Consider the following 17,613-nt stretch of genomic DNA (forward strand, 5'->3'; position numbering starts at 1 on the left):
TACCATCCACCATTATGCCCAAATATGTGAAGCCCATAGGCGACCATCTAAAAGGAAACTTGTGCTTGATGGTATGATGGTCAAAGACAGACAACGGTAAGATTTCGCTTTTATCTAAATTGACCTTATATCCAGAGAAAGAACTATAACACTGTAGCAGGATCTGCAAGTGAGAGAGGGAGTGTTCTGGGTTTGTTAGAAATAAGATAAGGTCGTCCGCAAAGAGTGATAATTTATGGGTATGGGGGCCCACCTCAAAGCCATGTATGTCAGGGCACGTTCTAATAGCCTCAGCCAACGGTTCGATGGCGAGGGCAAAGAGGTGGGGGCTAATTGGGCAACCTTGTCTGTTCCCCCTATAGAGAGGGAAAGAGGAGGAAGTAATCCCGTTGGTAGCAATCCTAGCTTTAGGAGATTTGTAGAGTGATTTTATCAAATTTACAAACACGGTGCCTAAACCAAACTTTTCCAAGACGCGAAAGAGGTATGGCCATTCAACCCTATCAAAGGCCTTTTCAGCATCGAGGGAGACTGCGACACTAGGTATTTTGTTTTTGTTAGCAAGGTGAATTATATCAAAGAACCTTCTGAGATTATTGGAGGACAATCTATTAATTATGAAGCCAGTCTAATCTGGGTTGACCAACAGGGGAAGACATGACTCCAGTCTCTTAGATAGCATCTTGGTGACCAGCTTACAATCTGTGTTAAGGAGAGAGATTGGTCTATATGAGGCGCACTTTAGTGGATTTTTCCCTTTCTTGTGGATTACAGTAATCACTGCTTGAGAGAAAGACTCTGGAAAGTAGTTGTCTTCCCTGGCTTTTTTAAGTACCTCCATAAGGTAGGGGACCAACAGCTCCCTAAATTCTTTATAGAACTCTGGAGGGAAGCCATCCTCCCCAGGAGATTTATTAGAAGGTAAGGATTTAATGGCCTCCAACAATTCAGGAACTGAGAAGTGTTCACTCAGGCGCTCGCTGTCTTCCCCTGACAGGCATGGGAGGTTGAGAGAGGAGAGAAAGGAGTCGATCTCTGATAGATCATCGCTTGATTGGGAAGTGTAGAGGTCTTCATAGTATTTCTTAAAAGTATTATTAATTTCAGTAGGGTTGAAAGATATCTCATTAGTAAGAGTTTCTATAGCATTAATTGTCCTCTTACTTTCCTCTGCTTTCAGTTGCCATGCCAATACTTTGTGAGCTTTCTCTCCAAGCTCGTAATAACGCTGTTTTGATTTAGTGATGGCCCTCTCAGCTTGATATGTGTTCAGAATATTATATTTCAGTTTTTTATTTACCAAAAGCCTGTATAGATCTTTAGTCGGGCCTCTTTGGTAGGTTTTCTCTCGCTCTGAGATTTCAGATTCAAGGGCACTCAGTTCCGCACCGTGTTTTCTCTTCAGCCCTTTAGTATAGGAAATGATCTGTCCCCTCAGATAGGCCTTCAATGTGTCCCAAAGAATGAAACTGTCAGGAGCGGAGGGTTTGTTTGTCAAAGTGAAAATATTGATCTGCTCTTTGATGAATGCACAAAATTCAGGTTGCTTTAGGAGTGTAGAATTTAGTCTCCATCTATATGCTCCATTTACCTTGGTAGGAATGGAGATTGATAATACCAGGGGAGAATGGTCACTAAGCAATCTGGGGAGATACTCAACATCTAACACTCTATGAAACAGTTGTGTCGATATTAAAAAGTTATCTATGCGTGTGTGTGTCTTATGTGGGTGTGAATAAAAAGAGTAGTCCCTATCCTGTGGGTGCAACTGTCTCCAGATGTCTAGTAAATTGAGATCTTTCATGAATGACATGGTGAGTTTGCCGGCTTTGGTAAGAAGTGAGGGTTTATCAGAGGACCTATCAAGAACTGTATCTAAACAAAAATTAAAATCTCCTCCAACCAGTAACCATCCTGGTGGTGCTTGAGCAACCTGAAGGAAGACATTCTGAATAAACATATGGTCATCGAAGTTAGGAGCATAGATATTCAATAGGGTCCAAGACTCTGAAAACATATGCCCCTGCACCAAAACAAACCTGCCAGAGGGATCAGAGATGGTGTTGTTGACGCAGGAGGGGATGTGTCTACTTATCAAAATTGCAGTTCCTCTTGCTTTGGAGTTAAAAGAGGACGCAAAAACTTGTCCTACCCATTCCCTCTTCAATTTCTTGTGTTCACTGGCTGTGAGATGTGTTTCTTGTAAAAACACAATGTCAGCCTTTAATTTCTTAAGGTATGTATAGACTCTCTTCCTTTTAATCGGGCTGTTAAGACCTTTTACGTTGAATGTGACATATTTTAGTGGATTAAGCATAGTTGGGTTTCAAATATGTAACTGAATGGAATTCTATCATATGTAGATAGTTAGGAAATGTTTCAACTTTGGTTTGAACACAGAAGTGACCTATGTGTCTCTTTAGGAAGGAAACAATAAACATAGAAAAAAGGGGGGAAAAATTAAGAATCCCACCCACCCCGATTGTTAGACTAAAACCACAATCCCAACAATCAAACATGAATACACTTGTAGAGATACGTTGCTGCTCGCTTTCCATCTTGCTCTTACTAGCTAAACCTTGGCGTAAACTAAAACCTGCGAGCTCTCTAAATTGAAAACAAACGTTGTGAATAGACATTTATGGCTGAATATTTACTGCCCACGGTAAGGGCTGCTTGAGTCTCTTTTCGAAAGATTAACATAAATGAGGGGGAAAGCAGTGGGCCTAAACCCACTTATTTGCTTCGCCCAGTGATATGGACTAAACCAAAATATACTCTCCTGTAAATGTAATAGAACTCACCCCGGAAAGATACGGTTAGTTGAAAATGTACAAATCAATTATAGCGACCGGAGGATATCAGCGGTTCAGTCCGAATAAGAGAAAACAAACAAACTGCATCTTATCCCCCAAAGAGACCGTCCTGGCTCAGACGTTGCTCAGTTCTTTGAGAAAAGTGTACACTTCTCCCGGTGTGTTGAAGAGATGGCTTCGGCCTTTGTACTGAACTTTCATCCGCGCAGGGTGGATGAGGTAGCCGATGATGTTCTTCTCCTTCAGTGCTTTGGCGGCAGGTCTGAACTGCTTGCGACGTCTTGCGAGATCCGCGCTCATATCCGGGAAAAGGCTGACCCTCTTGCCATCAATGGTTATGTCCCCTTTGGCTTTTGCGAGTTGCAGTACCTTCTCTCTGTCTTGGAAACGGAGGAACCTGATCAGGACGGCCCGTGGGGGCTCATCTGGCCGGGGTTTCGGCGCTGATGTTCTGTGGGCGCGTTCGATTTCCAGTGGCTTGGTGAAGTTGATTGTGCCTAGGACATCCGGGATCCATTGAGTGAAGAAACGGGCCGGGTCACGGCCCTCGCTGTCCTCTTTCAATCCCACCACACGGATATTACTACGTCTGCTCTGGTTCTCCATCTGATCTACCTTGTTTTTGAGGTAGGCATTGTCCTTTTGCAGTTGTATCAAGACCTGGTCATGTCGAGCGATGGTGTCTTCAACTGTGCTAATGCGCAACTCTGCCTCAGTCGTTCTCAAAAGGAGATCATTCATGGAGGATTTCAGGTCGTCGATGGAAGAATGGAGTTCAGCCGTTCTCTTATCGATTTTCATAGAAAGACCTTTGTTACCGTCCTGAATTTCCCGGAGGAGAGTAGCCAGCATGTCGGCAGGCTCGCAAGGGGCCGAGAGCAACAGTCTGGAACTGTCGTTTGAGTTATGAGGGCTAATGCTAATCTTGCTAGCGTTATCGTTATCTTGGGAATCAACGACGTTTTGGTCGTTCTTCTTGCCTCTCGGTCGGCGGTCCATGGCTCTTTGGGAAGTTAAGTACTTGACAATTTATCAGCCGATGTTAGAATATTGTTTCAACGTTGTTATTTAGGTAATAATAGAATAACTTTGAAGAGCTCGGTTTGTCAACGTCTGCTCAGCTCCGCGGCATCACGTCCACCTAGCCTACTGTTCTAACTTGGAGGTGCACATATAGCCTATAATATAACCTGTTTTAGAGAAATGTAATCATCAAATATTGTAAGAACTTTCATTGCCTGTTTATATGCCTCCTTTATTTATCCTACGGTTCTGACAGGTAGTACACTATAAGAATGGCCCATGTTCTGAATTCTGTCGCTGTACATTTCAAAAGTGCTGAACAAATAGTTAAACTGACTACGTTCATCGTCGCTTGCTCATTAATGTCTTAATTACAGATTGCCTCTTATCCTCCCCTTATATGCCACAGTTTGTCACCTTATATGCCATCTCATTTGTCAGTAGAAAACAAATTTGTTTAAACAAATCTGCCATATCTTAAATGTAAATGTAAATGTAAATATCAGCTATGTTTTTTTTAAAGGCAGTAAATGAGGCTGAATGAACTGTTTCGCTGCCAGACAAGGCTCAGCTGAAAGCCAGGTGTAGCAGTGGTAAGGTGTTGGGACTGCTGTTGGGACAGCTTTATGTAGGCCCTAACAGTTTGTGGGCACCGTTTGTCACCGTTATAGTGCAATTAATGTATTGTTTAGTGTTGTGTAGTGGCTTTGCTGGCATGCATCCCACATTTTTTTTGCTACACCAAGATTTACATGCTAAAATCGCCACTGGCTAGGATAAAGGACTACATAATGAAAAACCTGCCTATGTTTTCTATTGGAGTAGGCCTATACGTTTCTAAAATAATTGGTGTCATTATCCTTCTACATTTGAGAAAAAAAATCCCTATCAAAAATGTAAAGGACATTATTGTTCCGATACAATACCCAATCCATTTGCCGGTGTGTAACAGGGTTGTTAGTGTGTGTCGGGCTGGTTAACACAGGGATAAACTGATTAAAGTTAATGATAGAACCAATACAATAACTGGCTTATGAAGCACTTCTCTAAGCGAGAGGTATATTATATGTTTAAGCGGTGAGGCCCGAGGGGGTGTGGGGTGTGGCCAATATGCCGCGGCTGGGGGCTGTTCTTGAAATTTTCAGTATTGACTGACCTTCATGTATTAAAACCTCACTTAGGGTCTGTGGTACGCTAGCATCCCACCTGGCCAACATCCAGTGAAATTGCAGAGCGCCAAATTCAAAAACAGAAATACTTATTATAAAAATTCATAAAACATACAAGTGTTATACATCGGTTTAAAGATTAACTTCTTGTTAATCCAACCACGGTGTCAGATTTCAAAAAGTCTTTACGGTGAAAGCATATCATGCGATTATCTGAGAACAGCGCCCAGCAGACAAATCATTACAAACAGTTACCAGCCAAGTAGAGGAGTTACAAAAGTCAGAAATAGAGATAAAATGTATCACTTACCTTTGATGATCTTCATATAATTGCACTCACAAGACTGCCATTTACTCAATAAATGTTTGTTTTGTTCGATAAAGTCCCTCTTTATATCCAAAAACCTCTGTTTTGTTCGCACGTTTTGTTCAGTAATCCACAGGCTCAAACGCAGTCACAACAGGCAGACGATAAAAAACCAAATAGTATACGTAAAGTTCATAGAAACATGTCAAACGATGTTTATAATCAATCCTCAGGTTGTTTTTAGCCTAAATAATCGATAATATTTCAACCGGACAATAACGTTGTCAATAGAAAAGGTAAACAAGAAAGGCGTGCTCTCGGTCGCTAACATGAAAAGCCTCTGGGACACTGTAGGGTCCACTCATTCAGAGTGGTCTTACCCTCTCATTTTTCAGAATACAAGCCTGAAACAATTTCTAAAGACTGTTGACATCTAGTGGAAGCCATATGAAGTGCAATTTGAGTCCTTAGTCAATGGATACTGTAATGGCATTCAATAGAAAACTACAACATTAAAAAATCCCACTTCCTGGATGGATTTTTCTCAGGTTTTCGCCTGCCAAATCAGTTCTGTTATACTCACAGACATTATTTTAACAGTTTTGGAAACTTTAGAGTTTTCTATCCAAATCTAACAATTATATGCATAACCTAGTTTCTGGGCCTGAGGGCCTGAGTAGCAGGCAGTTTACTTTGGGCACGCTTTTCATCTGGAGATGAAAATAGTGCCCCCTACCCTAGTGAAGTTAAAGTAATGATGGACTGTCATTTCTCTTTGCTTATTTGAGCTGTTCTTGCCCTAATATTAACTTGGTCTTTTTCCAAATAGGGCTATCTTCAGTATACCACCCCTACCTTGTCAAAACAGAACTAATTGGCTCAAACACATTAAGGAAAGAAATTCCACAAATTAACTTCTAACAACGCACACCTGTTAATTGAAATGCATTCCAGGTGAATACCTCATGAAGCTGGTTGAGAGAACGCCAAGTGTGTGCAAAGCTGTCATCAAGGCAAAGGGAATAGTATGAAGAATATCAAATATAAAATATAGATTTTGATTTGTTTAACACTTTTGGTTACTACATGATTCCACATGTGTTATTTCATAGTTTTGATGTCTTCACTATTATTATACAAAAATAGTAAAAATTTACAAAAACCCTTGAATGAGTAGGTGTGTCCAAACTGTTGACAGGTACTGATAGATAGATAGATAGATAGATAGATAGATATCTATCTTAGGTAATTTTCTCTTCAATTTGTATGTATTTTTTTCAAACAATTGGATCCAATGAACTGAGCAGGCTGAGCTGACATGCTTATTTATAGCCTTGCTAGGACTTTCTAAATATGAGCATGAATTTATAATATTGTGCTGTTAATATTTCTATTAATATGATCTATTGTTAATATTTAAAGGTTTTCCATGTTATTTGGTTAGTTCCCTTTAAAAGCACTCTCATAGAGATGCAATAGACTTATGGGGCTTTGAATGTGTTAGTGAAGTATTGAATTATGTTTTCATTGGACTGCCCATATTTCCCTCTTGCCTATGCGTTATGAGTCAGGGAGATGGTCTGATGGTCTTACTGACAACAGACCAAAATATGGGGAGAGGTTTTAGTGAGTGGAATATTAGGACAATTGGAGGTTTACAAAGTTGCAGCTACGGTATGCTTAAAACCTCTACCGCTTCTCTCTCCCGGATCCGGGATCCTCCTCATCAAAAAAGCTGACTAGCATATCCTAGCCTAACGGGACAGGGATATCATATAATATAATTTCATGAAATCACAAGTCCAATACAGCAAATGAAAGATAAACATATTGTGAATCCAGCCATCATTTCCGATTTTTAAAATGTTTTACAGCGAAAACACAATATGTATTTATATTAGCTAACCACAATAGCCAAACACACAACGGCATGTTTTCACCATGTTTCCACCGCATAGGTAGCTTTCACAAAACCCAGAAAAAGAGATAAAATTAATCACTAACCTTGAACAACTTCATCAGATGACAGTCTTATAACATCATGTTATACAATACATTTATGTTTTGTACAAAAATGTCGCTTATTTGAGGTATAAATCATAGTTTTACATTGCAGCCACCATCACAAATAGCACCAAAGCAGCCAGAATAATTACAGAGAGCAACGTGAAATACATAAATACTCATCATAAAACATTTATGAAAAATACATGGTGTACAGCAAATGAAAGATAAACATCTTGTGAATCCAGCCGATATTTCCGATTTTTTAAGTGTTTTACAGCGAAAACAGAATATAGAATTATATTAGCTTACCACAATAGCCAAACACACAAAAACATTTATTCACCGCCAACATAGCTTTCGCAAAAACCAGCAATAGATATAAAATTAATCACTAACCTTTGGACAACTTCATCAGATGACAGTCTTATAACATCATGTTATACAATACATTTATGTTTTATTCGAAAATGTGCATATTTAGAGCTGCAAATCGTGGTTATACATTGTGAATACGTAGCAACAATTCACCAAAATCTCCGGAGATATTTTGGACAGTCACCTAATCTAATCAAAGAACTCATCATAAACTTTACAAAAAAATACATGTTGTACAGCAAATGAAAGATACACTGGTTCTTAATGCAACCGCTGTGTTAGATTTTTAAAAATAACTTTAGTAGAACATACAGCATGCAGTATTGTGAGACAGCGCTCACAGATTCTCCGCCTTGTTGGAGCCAACATTTACCACAAAAATACGAAATAACATCATAAATATTCTCTTACCTTTCTTGATCTTCCATCAGAATGTAGTGCAAGGAGTCCTATTTCCAGAATAAATCGTTGTTTGGTTTTAGAATGTCCATTTCTTCTGTCGAATTAGCAACTTTGGCTAGCATTGTGGAGCGCACGTGTCCAGCATCTCTTGGCGCAAAGAACGAAAAATTCCAAAAGTCCCAATAAACGTTGAATAAACTGATCAAACTCAGTTGAAAAATCCTACTTTATGATGTTTTTCTCATATGTATCAAATAAAATCAGAGCCGGAGCAATTCGCCGTGTATACCGAACGCTTTTCAGAAGACAATGTGGAGTTCCCCCCCGTCGAAAACTGACAAAAGAGCTGACCTGTCACTCCAAAGCTCTTATTCAGCCTCACATCAAGCTAGACACCCCATTCAACCTTCTACTGCCTGTTGACATCTAGTGGAAGGCGTATGAAGTGCATACAGATCCATAAATAAAAGCCAGTTGAATAGGCAGGCCCTGACACAGAGCCTCGTTTTCAGATTTTTCACTTCCTGTATGGAAGTTTGCTGCCAAATGAGTTCTGTTTTACTCACAGATATAATTCAAACAGTTTTAGAAACTTCAGAGGGTTTTCTATCCAATAGTAATAATAATATGCATATTGTATGATCTAGAACAGAGTACGAGGCCGTTTAATTTGGGCACGATTTTTTCCAAAGTGAAAACAGCGCTCCCCTATTCACAAGAAGTTTTAACAGTGCAAATATTATGGTAAATATATGGACAATTAATCATCATGGTGCTTTGTAAAGGTAAGTTTCCAAACATTGGTTGTGTTAAGTATAATTGAACCTTGGGTATCATTATGGTAAATGGGGAAATAACTATAGCCAGTTACAATTCTAATGGCTTAGCAGATCATAAAAAATGAAATTGTTACCTGGCTAAAAGAGAAATAATATAATATCTATTGTTTACAGGAAACTCACTCTACAAATAAAGATGAGGTTGGGTGGAAAAAGGACTGGGAGGGAGAAATATATTTTTGTCATGGGCAAAAAAACTCAAAAGGGTGATTATACTAATTAACAAAAAATGTGAACCGATTGTGAAAACTGTGCAAACAGATCCTCAAGGAAGATGGATTATTTTAAATATGTTATTGGACCAAAAACAGATCTGTCTAATTCATCTATATGGGCCAAATAATGAGGATCCACACTTCTAAAATATATATAATAATCTACTGAGCTCACATGCAACAAATTAATCTATTATTATGGTTGGAGATTATAATACGGGTTTAAGTACCTCAATGGATCATAAAGGAAATCACACTACAAACAATCACCCTCAAACACTTAAGGAGATATCAAGTGTAATGTAATAAAAAATAAAGCGAATTGGATGGAAAATTTTGAAAAATGCACAAAATGTTTCTTGAATTTAACATAGAAATGCTACCAAAAATATGCTGAAATGCGTTGCAAATAGTCATCCATGATTCAAATCATATTTTGAAAGAGGAAGCAAAATATTAAACATGTTTTCTTTTTAGTCTCCTCCATATCCACAGAATGATGTGAACAGTAAGGATTTCTTTCCTTACTTAATAATAATAATGTAAAATTAACAACTTTACAGAAAGACCTGTGTGAAGGCCAACTCATAGAAGAGGAACTTTGAGGCAATAAAATCTTTTCATTCTGGAAAAACCCCAGGGCTTGATGGTATACCAGTATAGGTATATCAGACCTTTTTTTATGTACTCAAAGATCCATTATTGGCAAGTTTGAATTACACCTACAAAAATAGCAGACTTTCAGGTATTCATCAAGGTCTGATTTCATTACTACTAAAACATTACCCAGGTAGTAGTATAAAGATCCAGTCCATTTAAAAAAACTGGAGGCCTCTTATATTGTGATGTGAAAATCCTGGCAAAATGCATAATGAATAAAAGAGGTTTTACCAGATATTGTTCATCCTGGTCAGACACATTTTTTACATGGACGATATATTGGAGATACAGACATACACCTTAGCCAAATACATTTAAACTCAGTTTTTCACAATTCCTGATATTTAGTCCTACTAAATCTTCCCTGTTTTAGGTCAGTTAGGATCACCACTTTATTTTAAGAATGTGAAATGTCAGAATAATAGTAGCGAGAATGATTTATTTCAGCTTTTATTTCTTTCATCACATTCCCAGTGGGTCAGAAGTTTACATACACTCAATTAGTATTTGGTAGCATTGCCTTTGAATGGTTTAACTTGGGTCAAATGTTTCAGATAACCTTCCACAAGCTTCCCACAATAAGATGGGTGAATTTTGGCCATTCCTCCTGACAGAGCTGGTGTAACTCAGTCAGGTTTGTAGGCCTCCTTCTGCCCACTCATTTTCTATGGGGTTGAGGTCAGGGCTTTGTGATGGCCACTCCAATACCTTGGCTTTGTTGTCTTTAAGCCATTTTGCCACAACTTTGGAAGTATGCTTGGGGTCATTGTCCATTTGGAAGACCCATTTGCAACCAAGCTTTAACTGCCTGACTGACGTCTTGAGATGTTGCTTCAATATATCCACATACTTTTCCTTCCTCATGATGCCATCTATTGTGTGAAGTGCACCAGCCCCTCCTGCAGCAAAACACCGCCACAACATGATACTGCCACCCCCGTGCTTCACGGTTGGGATGGTGTTCTTCGGCTTGCAAGCATCCCCCTTTTTCCTCCAAACATAACGATGGTCAATATGGCAAAGAGTTCTATTTTTGTTTTTATCAGACCAGAGGACATTTCTCCAAAAGGTACAATCTTTGTCCCCATGTGCAGTTGAAAACCATAGTCTGGCTTTTTTATGGCGGTTTTGGAGCAGTGGCTTCTTCTTTGCTGAGCGGCCTTTCAGGTTATGTCGATATAGTACTCGTTTTACTGTGGATATAGATACTTTTGTACCTGTTTCCTCCAGCATCTTCACAAGGTCCTTTGCTGTTGTTCTGGGATTGATTTGCACTTATCGCACCAAAGTACATTAATCTCTAGGAGACTGAACGCGTCTCCTTCCTGAGCGGTATGACGGCTGCGTGGTCCCATGGTGTTTATACTTGCATACTATTGTTTGTACAGATGAACGTGGTAACTTCAAGCATTTGGAAATTGCTCCCAAGGATGAACCAGACTTTTGGAGGTCTACAAAAAAAATTCTGAGGCCTTGGCTGATTTCTTTTGATTTTCCCATGATGTCAAGCAAAGAGGCACTGAGTTTGAAGGTAGGCCTTGAAATACATCCACAGGTACACCTCCAATTACTCAAATTATGTCAATTAGCCTATCAGAAGCATCTAAAGCCATGACATAATTTTCTGGAATTTTCCAAGCTGTTTAAAGGCACAGTCAACTTATTGTATGTAAACTTTCTGACCCAATGGAATTTTGATACAGTGAATTAAGTGAAATAATCTGTCTGAACAATTGTTGGAAAAATTACTTGTGTCATGCACAATGTAGATGTCCTAACCGACTTGCCAAAACTATAGTTTGTCAACAAGAAATTTGTGGAGTGGTTGAAAAACTAGTTTTAATGACTCCAACCTAAGTGTATGTAAACTTCCAACTTCAACTGTAATATTCAACAATTACTTGAAACAATTGAACATTATGAAACATTAAAGATACCAGGCCTGGTCTTCATAGCAGATTTTGAAAAGGCGTTTGATAAAGTACAACTAGAATTTATATATAAATGCCTGGATTACTTTCATTTTGTTGAATCTCTTATACAAATGGGTTAAAGTTATGTACATAAACCCCAGATGTAAAATAGTATATAATGGTTACTTCTCAGAAGGTATTGAGCTTTTAAAAGGAGTAAAACAAGGTTGTCTGTTGTCTCCATATCTATTTATTATGGCCATTGAAATGCTAGCCATTAAAATTTGATCCAACAAGAACATTAAGGGGTTAGAAATCCAGGGGATAAAAACAAATGTCAATGTATGCCGATGACTCAAGTTTTCTTAAGTCCGCAAACTGGATCCCTGCACAGTCTCATGGAAGATCTTGATCACTTTTCTAGCCTTTCTGGACTAAAACCTAATTATGAGAAGAGTACATATTACGTATTGGTTCGTTAAAAGACAGCGTTTACCAATAAAATGGGTGTTGAAGTAGACATACTTGGTATTCAAATCTCAAAAAATATTAATGAACTTACCGTAATCAATTTCAATAGAAGGTTTGCAAAAATGTATATGATTCTGCAACCATGGAGGTAAATACTTGTCTATTAATGGAAAGAAATCACATTTATGAACTCTTTCGTCCTATAACAGTTTACTTACTAATGGTGCTGCCTACTCCAGACGACTCCTTTTTTAATCATATGAGCAAAAAAAAACATTTTATTTGGAATCCTAAGCCAGACAAAATTAAACGTGCCTATTTATATAATGAATGTGTTTGGGGGGCTAAAATTAAATATTAATGCTTTGAAACCTCTCACTAAAAGCTTCACTCAGGCATAAATTATACTTAAAGCCAAAATGGTTCTCCAGTAGATTAAGGCTCATCCTTTCTTTAAAAATTGCCTTTATACAGATTACAACTTCTCATTTCCCGAATATTTGAAAATTTAATTGTTTAGAGTTTCGCCCTTTCTTAAACAAGCTATACAAAGCTGGTTACAATCAGTTTTATCCTCCAGAAAAGGTAGAACAAATATTAAAACAAATGTTATGGTTAAACTCAAACTAATGAATAAAAAAACATTCTTTATGGAAAAAAATATATTCTGGTATTGCTCCTATGTAGCTTGTTTCTGGTCACAGGTTCAGGAATGGTTAAAAAAAGAATAATCATATTAAATTCATTAACCTTAGAAATAGCAGTGTTGGGTAATTTGGAAATCCATAGTCAATATTACTCGTAGGATCTTTAGCTCACAATCTCTGGATACTATACGGTTAGAAAGGTAAAAAATATGCTAAACATCACAGCACAATTGAAAAATACGGCACATGGATACCAAACGAGGGTGGTCTACGGTGATAGGTGGGATGGGCTGAGTGTGGCTGAGGGGTGGGATTAAAGAGCTTTTGTTTTGAAATATATGTGATTGCTTCATATCAAAGAACCATGTCTCACATCATGGGAGCAACACTTCCAAGGTCTCGTAAAAAAAATATTGACCAAGATACATTACATGGTATGTGGACACCTGCTTGTTGAATATCTCATTTAAAAAAAATGGGCATAGAGTTGTTTCCCTCTGCTGCTATAAACAGCCTCCACTAGATGTTGGGGACTTACTTCCATTCAGCCACAAGGGCATTAGTGAGGTCGGGCGATTAGTCAGCTTTCCAATTTATCGCAAAGGTGTTTGGTGGGGTTGAGGTCAGTCAAGTTCTACACCGATAATCAAACCTGGTCTTGCTGAAACAGGAAAGGGCCTTCCCCCAAATGTTAGTTTTAAGCACAGAACGTCATTGTATGCTGTAGCGTTAAAATCTCCCTACACTTGAAGGGGCTCATTCTTCACTCCAGAGAACGCCTTTCCACTGTGCCACAGTTCAATGATGTCAGGTTTTACACCAGTCCTGCCGACGCTTGGCATTGAGCATGGTTATCTTAGGGTCGTGTGGGGCTACTCAGCCATGGAAACCCATTTCATGAAGCGCCTGAACAGTTCGTGCCAACATTACTTCCAGAAATTTGGAACCCTAGTGAAACTGACAAATGATTTCTACACGCTACAGCACCTGGCTGTCCCATTCTGTGTGCCATAACACTGAGCCATTGTTGCTTCTAGAGGTTTCGCCACCATAACAGCACTTACTTAATCAGGGCAGAAAATAAGACTTATCGGCAAGGTGGTATCCAAGGGAATTGCCACATTCAAAGTCACTGAGCTCCTCAGTACAGGTCATTCTGCTGCCAGGTTGTTTTAGTAGGGCCGCATGCACTGTGGCTGAACTAGCCAAATCCACCAATTTGAAGGTTTGTCTACATACTTTTGGCCATGTTGCGTAGCAGCCTTTAAGTAGCCCTACGGTCAAAGTGTCATGAAAATTAAGCTCGAGCCATCAGCCACAAAAGTATCTCTACTCAAAGCCAGCCAAAGACCAAAACTATTAATTTTAGTTGATGGAAAAGTGCTCAAGTCTTATTTCTACACCATGCTAAAATAAGGACATCCATTTGACATTAAACAAGTAGTAAGGTTATTCATTTTACAACATTGAATATTAATTGTACATGTCATAGCTTTATTAAATCTGGCAATACAAAATAAATCTAAGCATGTTACATCACCGCTTAACAGTTAAAATCAAAAGCTGAGAACTTAACCTATAAAATGTAGCTATTCTACAAATCCCAAGAGTACATCAAGCCTTTGACAAAGTATACATTGCAGTATCAGGAGTATAAATAGCAAGTGTAACAGGTGTGAAGTGACTAGCTTGTTAACAGTGGGAGGCAGTTGTGTTCAGAGGGTCACTAGTTCAAGCCCAGGTTGGAGCTAGGACTCAAGTGCCAGAGATAAGACAAATATAGGTTACATTAATTACAGACTGCATCTCAACCAACATTTCATTATATGCAGTTGATTTCCCAGGCACAGCCAACATTTAGCTTCAGAAGTTACAAAACGACAGCCTGCTGTCTGGACACAGGAACCAACAGAGTCAAAGAGCAGAGTTTAGTACATCCTCATCATGGCCTGCCGCCATTGAGGGGACCACACCATAGGGCCAGTAAGCCTGCCTATACTGGGTTGAAATGGCGCAGGAGGTGTGATCCAAATAATTCCCATCAGTAGAAAGGTGTTCTCGTCCACGTGTTCACTCTGTTTAGGTACACTGCCTTTCGAGAACGTACAAAAGTGTGCCGATGTTATTCGTTGCAGTGCGTTTAGTGCAGATGAACCCTCTATAAGCAGCCCTGTAGGAGCAAGCCCGCTACCATGAGAATGAGCAGTGTGAACGCACTGGACTGCAAGGACGTGCAGGCTCCTTTGGGGATGGTGATGTTGGTGGTAGTGACAACATCGGGTACCTTGGTCATATTGGAACGCGCGCCGCCGTCAACTTTGGTAGTGTTCACAGTTGTCGCCGGGGACCTTGTTGTAGGCCTACGCCTAATGTTTTGTGAAAAGACCTAAAACATGAGCATAGGGGCACATCAGTGGCAACAAACTACACATAGAAAAAACATTTCCCAATTTAAATCTCACTTTCGTCCGACCAATTTAAAAAAGAGCAAAAACGTGTGAAGTTAACCCTATGGCAGCCAATATGTTTAATTGAGACATTACAATTAAGTGCCATCACCTTATGAAACAGGCAGTTTCCCCATTAGTTAACTTTATATCTGGGATTCAGTATCTGGAGGCATTACTGCTTCACATTGTGCTCGTCTCAAATTATTAAAGGCACGTTAGATTAAACATTCTGGCATTCTAGTCAGACTGGAAACACCTGAGGCCAATTATCCACATCACTAGCGTGTCACTGAGAACGCATCTATTTGTAAACTATATGGAATAGCCTATGCTATTTAACCTTTCGAAATGCCTAGCCTATTCCCCAGAATGTTGGGTAGGCCTAACGTCAGTGTAATTAAATAAAGTGGGTATATTTCACAAATCAACCATTGCAAATAATTTCAGAAGAAATTCTTACTTGTGATAACTGCATGGCAAGGAGAAGGAAGCCAATGTAAGTGATCACCATTTTAGTCATTTTGTCGGGTTCTTTCTTCGCCTCAATTAGGTGAGTAGCGTAACCGGTCTGTCTATGGCTTTTTTCCACTCTCAATGTAAATGATTAGAGTGTAAATCCAGGGGATTTTATACCCCGACTGATTGCGACGTCAGGTCAACAGGGCTCGTCCCCAAAACCACCTGTCTATCTTGCCCCTCCAATGGAAACCTACAATTTACCATAAGCCTCCCATAGAACATGGTTTCTAAAACTTGGTCCTGGCCTTTCAATTAAGACATAGACAACCAGGTGAGGGGAGTGCCTTACTAATTAGTGTAGCGACTTTATTTCATCAATCAAGTACAAGGGAGGAGCGAACTGCAGATACTCGGCCCCATCCTGGAATGAGTTTGACACGTGCTTTACAGCGTCTTTGATTTACTGTCAGCAATTCAAATAATAGCCTTTGTGTTTTTAATCACTGTCTTTTTTAGGCCTATAGATCAAGGTCAGTGAATATGCCTTTTAATTCACAAGTTTATAATTTGAAGAGCTTGATACTATTATGATCTCTCCTCAGAGTTTATCACCGGTTGTCCTCCCTGAACATAATGGGGGCATTTTCTACACTAGGCCTATAGGTAGTTTATGATGTTCAAAATATTGGCTATTATGTTATATCGTGATGATAAATGTCAAATAAATGTATTACACAAAAACAGGTCTTATAGTGACCTCTTGTGGTAAATATAAACTATTTACCACAATGACAACTAATTTGGCCTTTACATGTTCACACTGTTTACACTTGAGAGCTACATCCCGAGGTGTTCGTGCTGATTGTACGGAGATTGTGACAGCCGGTTAAATGGTGTCCCTTGACAATGCAAGAACAAGATGTTTGTCAGGAGAAGTGCAGTATTATCACAAGGAGAGTTATACTTGGAATATGAGGGGAAAAGAGAGGCAGAGGTCTAAGAGAGAGAGGGAGGAAGAGGGTGAGCTTGAGTCAGTTAAATGATGGGGGAAAAAGATGGTTTGTTAAAGAAGAATGGTAGAAAGTTTAAGCAGAGAGAGTTGGACAGGAGGAGAAATGGAAGTGAGTGAGGGCAAAGTATTGGAGGTGGTAGGTGTGATGAAGTTCTCGGGGCCCGAGGCTTGCACAGGATAAAGATTAGTCTGTGAAGTTTTTGGAAAAAGTGGACCCTTGCCTATTGGCTTATCCATTTGCGGTTTCATGGTCGGTGAAAACAGAGTTGGTGGCTGTGGAATCGGTGAGGGTAACCAAAAGTTGTATTGCGATCATTTGTATGTGTTTCTGCTGGTCAGAGGGAGCAGGCGCTCTGTGTTAAACGAAAGGGGGCAAGAGATGTGAATTGTTTTGCTCTCAAAAATAGGGTGCCATTGAAAGGAGTCATTACTGGGGTAGCGGTAAATGTGAAAGCTGACCAACTGAAGGGGAAGATTCCCGGTGTTTGTGATGCTTGTCGTTTGGTGCGACGCAGACAGGGTGGCATGTGTGGAGAAACAGAAATCATTGTCTGTTCTTTTGAGTTTTGATGTTGAGTCTTTGCCCAACAGAGTGATGTTAGGATATATAAATGATCCTGTATGAGCTTTTATGCCGACTACATTATGTTGTTACAGGTGTCACGCTTATGGGTATGTGTCAGCAGTGTGTAGGAGGTTCCTAGGTGTGCAGAGGGCATGAGACAAAGGAATGTGTAGCATTGGGGAAAGTAGTGGTATGTGTTAATTGTAGGGGTGCCCATGGGGCTGGGAATCAGAAATGTCCGTGCGAGAGGCAGGTTGAGGTTTCCAGGGTTAGAGTAGTACAG

The 17,613-nt window shown here is 39.4% G+C and overlaps 1 long non-coding RNA gene across 1 annotated transcript; it reads right to left on the reverse strand.

The window, feature by feature from the left end:
- Window positions 1-14,317: 14,317 nt before the first annotated feature.
- On the reverse strand, window positions 14,318-16,212 carry LOC139553790 (uncharacterized). The gene is made up of 2 exons (XR_011670727.1): window positions 15,755-16,212; window positions 14,318-15,230 (listed from the first exon to the last, which is right to left on the reverse strand). It is a non-coding gene; the product is annotated as an uncharacterized lncRNA (long non-coding RNA).
- Window positions 16,213-17,613: the final 1,401 nt, after the last annotated feature.

This window comes from Salvelinus alpinus, chromosome 25, assembly GCF_045679555.1.
Source record: "Salvelinus alpinus chromosome 25, SLU_Salpinus.1, whole genome shotgun sequence".
In the NCBI taxonomy this organism is placed as follows: domain Eukaryota; kingdom Metazoa; phylum Chordata; class Actinopteri; order Salmoniformes; family Salmonidae; genus Salvelinus; species Salvelinus alpinus.